Genomic DNA, 5,499 nt, shown 5'->3' with positions numbered 1-5,499 from the left:
GGGCATACTCTCTTGGTTAGAAGTGAGGCACCAGGTCCAGCCCCGCTCAGGGGAGGGGTTACTCAGGGCCGGGACCCCGGGGGCCACCCCAGCGGCCACTCCCACAACCGTACGTGTATTAACTCACCTTCTAAAACTGAGTTCAAACCTTTCCTCTGAAAGGCTTTAGAATCGTTGGGGTTAATGCCTAGAAACCTCATAGTTTTTGTGACTATCATGGACAGCATCTTATTTCTATTACGTTTCCTAGCTCTAGAGAAACGCTAGACTTTCCTAAGTTGGTATTGAATTTAGGACCCTTCTGCACTTTTATTTGTTCTGACAGTTAATGGATCCTGCTGGGTTTTCTGCATAAATCGCCACTCACCTGCATGTGACGGGAGGGACGCCTTTCCTTCTGAATTTGTTCTTCATTTACTTCTTTTTCTTTTTTGACCCAGCATGGGCCGCTTCCTCCAGTGCCATGTGCCCCCACGTCTTGACAGCTCTGCAGTCAAAGCTGAGAGAGGCCTCGTCAGCCTGAGGACGCCTCCTCTGGAGGGTCCTCTCCCGTCAGTGAACCCCTATGCATGCTGCGAATCCCCCCACAGCAGCAGGTCCCATTTGCTGAGCACTGACTCGAGGGCTTTTGGTGTGACAGTCTCAGGGGTGTGTCCGAGGAGAAGCCCCCATCCATGCCCTCAAGGACTCCCGATCATGAGGGGTCAGGAGGGGAAGACGGATAGGGACCGGCACAGCCCAACGGTGTGCACAGTGCTGGCAGAGCAGCTGGGTAGCCGTCAGGAGGGAGACGAGCTGTCTTGGAGGTGCTAGGGGCACCACCACTGTCCCCCTGACCTGAGAAAAAGAGGGATTTTCTCTGTCCCTCTGGGGGGTGACTGACACTGTCTCCTCTCCTTCAGAGAGACAGTCCGGGTCTGGGGCAGCTGGGCTGTCAGTAACCCTGCTGGTCACTCACCCCAGCTCCTCCTCTGCTCCTGCCCACCTGCAACGCCCTCTCCAGGTCCCTGCCCAGACCCTATGTTTTTCTCTCCTGAACTTTGTCCAAGATTCACATGCCCCAGTGGAACCCCCTTGGGGCAGTTCCCCAGCCCGGCCTCATTGGCTCAGGGTCCCTCGCTGTCTCTCGTCTTCTCCCTTCAACCTCCACCTCTGGCCCTTTCTCAAGCCTGCATCCTGAGGCTCCGTTCCTCAACCCCAACCATCCTCTCACTCATTCCTTCACACATCCACCTGGTCCAGATGGTTCCTGGAACCTACTAGTCATCAGGCTCTGTGTCAGGATAAGAGATGGGGGAGGACAAGAGATGAGAATGCACTGCTCCCTCCCAGGCAGGAGCTGGGCAAGAATCAAAACCAAAGATGAAAGAACCACAAGTGTGCTGGGCGTGCTGCCTGGAGGAGGGCATCTTACAGCACACCCAGGAGGGGGGAGCTCCTGGGTGGACGCCAGGAATGGATCAGGAGGTGGACTGGCCAGACGGGACAGAATGGGGCTAGGTTGGAGGAGCCACTCAGAGAAGGCAGGCAGGGCCGGAAGGCCACCTGGACAGGTGGGTGGGGCTCCATACCGGCCAGGGCTGTTGTGCATTGGGAGGAATTGAAGCAGAGGCCATGACGTGGCCAGACTGAGCCGTAGAAGGGGCATCCAGCCGCAGCAGTGGACGGAGTCCTGCCCCCATGGGCTTCCAGGGCAGAGGGGGCTCAGAAAAGACCACACAGGAACTTCATGAAGGGGAGAAGCTGGCAAGGGAGTGGGGCGGTGAGGGCAGGCTCCTCTGCTGAGGGCACCCCTGAGAGATGCGAGAACCCTCCACGAGCCACCTGCACAAAGGGGGCCGTGTCCTGGGGAGAGGCAGGGCCGGCGTCTGAGGCCTGCACAGAAGGGCTCACGCTTGGTTAACGCTCTACTGTTGCCTCTTGAAATTCTTCATAGGTTTTGAACATGGGGCCTTTTCATTTTGCACCGGGTTCTGCAAATTGTGCGGCCGGTCCTGGGTCGAGGGGAGGCAGGTGAAGGGACTGGGGCAGGAATGTGCTCGGAGCACTCAGCAAGGGGCGCTGGCTGGTGCAAAGTGAGGAGGGGGAGGTGCTGGTGGGTGGGGGTTATACTGTGAGCCCTGGGTCGTCACTCGATGGGCTCTGAGCTGGGTGACACCATCTGAGTTATGGTGGCCTGGAGGCCGTGAAGAGACAGCTCCAAAGGGCAAGGGGGTGTTGCTGTCCTGCAAGGTGGAGACAGTAGGCGGGGCCAGGGCAGAGGTAGGCAGGGCGGGGGACCGGCTGAGAGGTGGGGCTGGCCCAGCGTGCTCAGGTGGACCCCACAGGTTTGTGACAGATGTGCTGAAGGGTGGGACGTGGTGAGCGAGGGAAGCTGGGTGGGCCGTCGGCCGAGATGAGGGTCCCGGGGGTGTTGGGCTGGGCTCCATGGCTGGTTTTGGATGTGAGGCTCTGGTGTGCTTCAGACTTCCCAGTGGAGGTGAAAAGCTGGAGAGAGCGGGAGACGGGGGGACAGGGTGAGACTCAGAGCAGAAATTCTCCGGAATGTCCCTGGCGAGTGAGTGTGTTCAGAGTAGAGGGGTCTGGGGTCTGGGCCCATGGAGGGGGGAGGGGGCACGAGGAAGAGCCAGAGAACAAGGCTTCCTGGAGAAGTGGAGAAGCTTCTAGAAGGAAGGGGGACAACAGAAAGAGTCAGAGGCTGGGCGACCTGGAGACCACTGGGCCCCTGGGAGGATGGTCTTGGTGCAGGTGGAGGGGTGGAGCCCACCCCCAGGAGCTGGGTTGGAAAGGGGTCAGCAGCTGGAGGTCTGGAGGTCTGTGTTTTTAAGATGGGAGAAGTTACAGGATGCTCTTAGGCTGGTGGGAATGACCCCACAGAGAGGGGAGGTTGCATCGTTTAAGCGGCGAGGAGGGGGTGACCCTGTGGAGAGCAGGGGGCTTGTACACAGGGCTGGTGATGGTGGAGCAGTGGCCCCTGTCCTGGGGGGAGCGACACACAGGGGCCGTGGGTGGTGAGGAGGTCTTTTCTGAAGGGAGATGTGAAGCAGGGTGGGCTCCACTGTGTGTGGACCTGTGAGACCCCCTGCAGGGACCCCTGAGACCCTGCTCTCGTTTCTGTTTCAGAGAGTCCGTCCTTCCCTGGGTGGGGGAGGTGGAACCACTGTATGTAGTCTGGCTTGTAGTCAAGGAAGGGAGAGGCTGGGGGGTGGGAGGATGTGGTGGTCAGACACAGATGCTGCCCCAGGGGCCCCACTGGGAATTGGGCTCCACCGCTGACTGGTGGGGATCCTGGGCTCTGCCTGCAGATGCCTCCCCAGGTGCAAGAGCCTTCACTGGCTGTCCCAGCATGCCAGGGGCCGTCCCCAATTCCTGCCACCTGTTCATGGGGTGGGGGAGGGATGCTCCCTGTGGCCCTGGGCTAGCCTCGTCGTTAATGATAATATTTTCCTAACACCCCTCTACCCCGCCACCGAGCCTCCAGGACAGACTGCCTACTTGCTTACCAAAGAAAAACCAAAATTTTCAGAAAGAGGCATTGCAGGTATCAGATCCAGAGTTAATGGCCAGGTCTAAGTGGTTGAGGCAGGAGCTGCGAGTCGGACACCGTGGTGCAGGACAGGCTCCTGAAGCCAGGAGTCCTTTCCAGCAGTCCTCCATGCCATGCTTCCCCTGGGCCTTTGACGTGTCCTTGGGAAGCTGCCTTCACTCATCCCACCTCTGACGGCAGGTACCCTGAACGGCGGAAGTGGGAGAAAAACACTCCGTTGTGAAAAGGAAGTGCTCTTGCACAAGGTGATTCTTTGCTGGCTGCACTGAATCCAAGTGCAGGGTTGGAGGGGACCCGTGGTGAGGGGAAGTCTCGTGCAGAGAGACACTAGAACAGGCCACATGTATCAACAACTCATTGGGCAGGCCCCCGTTGGATGCCCCCAGGGATGTGCGGCCGAGAGCCACAGGACTGCAGGTCCCTCAGACCACTCCCTTGTCTTGCTTGGGGGCTAAGAGGCCCCACCCCTGCACCAGGGGCACGCATGCGCTCTGGGAGCTGGGCCTTCCGTGGGCGGCCAGGGCCCCTCCTGCCAGCGATGTCCGCTGTGTGACCTGGAGAGGGATGGGATTGCAGGGCAGGGTGGAAGGGGTGATGGGGGCCACCCCCAGGCCTGCTCTCTGAGGGAACCGTGCAGGGAGCAGGCGGGAGGCCAGGCCCGCTCGGGATGCCCCTCCAGGCTCCTGGCAATTTGGGAAATTGGATTGTGAATGATGAGGTTCAGCTGGGTTACTCCTGGTAGATCCTGTCAAGTTAATTGAAAGTAAAACACATGATATTTTCTTGTGATGAGCAAAGGCAGTTTAGCTGGAATGATCAGCAGTGGGTCCGGAGGAGCTTGGAGACCATGGAAGGAAAACAGGAGTGTGAAGGCATTCGAGAACGATGGTTGTTCTCCCCAAACCGTGGGCGTTTGGATGCAGTGATATCCCGAGCTTCCGGGTCCTGCAGGCTCAGCTGGCCAACGAGCCCCTGACCTCGAACAGCACGATTCTCGATTTCACTGTCATCATCTCTTAATTAAATCATGTTATTGGGGGCATTTGTTTTCACTCTTATACTGACTGTCCCCAGGATGTTGGACTGGGACCTGGGAGCTGGGGCTGGGGGAGCCATGCACTGCAGCCTTGCAGGACCCCCACAGGCCCTGCTGACCACCCATGCCCATTGCTCTGCTCTCAGGGATGGCCCTGACCCATTTCCATGCCCCTCCTTCCCATGAGCTCTCAGAAATGAGCCTGGCTCCCACTTGCAGTGGCTCTTGGTGCTGTGGGAGTGGAGCAGCTGGTGATGCCTCCCAAGGTGGCGACCAGGTTGTCATCAGGACTCCAGGGCATTAGAACCCTGGCCACGAGACCAGCTGCGTGAGCTGTCCTGTGAGTCGTCCATGGCTGTGAAACGAAACTGCCACAAAGGTAGCAGCTCAGACAACGTGTGTTTATTATCTCATGGTTTCTTGGACAGGGGTCCAGGCACACTGGCTGGATCCGCTGCTCAGGTCTCATGTGGCTGCAGTCCAGGTGGCAGCCGGGCTGCGGGCTCACTGGGAGCTGGGCTGGCATAGGATCGGCTTCTGCGCTCACTCAAGTTGTTGGCACTGTTCAGTTTCTTTCAGTTGTAGGACTGTGGTCTCAGTTTCTTGCTGGCTGTTGGCCAGTGTCTGCCCTTGGGCTCCCACGTGTGGTAGTCCCCAACATGGCTGCTTTGCTCCCTCAGCAAAGGAGCGAGAGATCCAGCAAGATGGGGTTACAGTCCAATGTAATATAGTCTGTGTCACACAGACTTGCACACAGTCATGGACACTCATCTCTCTTATCACATTCTCTTGGTTAGAAGCAAGTCATAGGTCCTGCTCACCAATTGCTGGGAGGGGGCCACCCAAAGCTTTGGACACCAGGATGTGGGGGGCAAGGGGACCACCCCAGCATCTGTCTGCCATGCCCCTTCAGGTG

At 58.4% G+C, this 5,499-nt stretch overlaps 1 long non-coding RNA gene across 1 annotated transcript; it reads left to right on the top strand.

Annotated features, from left to right (window-relative positions):
- Positions 1-4,589, top strand: LOC139080352 (uncharacterized). The gene is made up of 3 exons (XR_011534805.1): positions 1-109; positions 3,728-3,792; positions 4,346-4,589. It is a non-coding gene; the product is annotated as an uncharacterized lncRNA (long non-coding RNA).
- Positions 4,590-5,499: the final 910 nt, after the last annotated feature.

The sequence above is a fragment of the Equus przewalskii genome, chromosome 29 (genome assembly GCF_037783145.1).
Source record: "Equus przewalskii isolate Varuska chromosome 29, EquPr2, whole genome shotgun sequence".
Classification (NCBI taxonomy): Eukaryota; Metazoa; Chordata; class Mammalia; order Perissodactyla; family Equidae; genus Equus; species Equus przewalskii.
The sequence above is the reverse complement of the archived record's forward strand: the minus strand, read 5'-3'. Positions and strand labels throughout refer to the sequence as shown.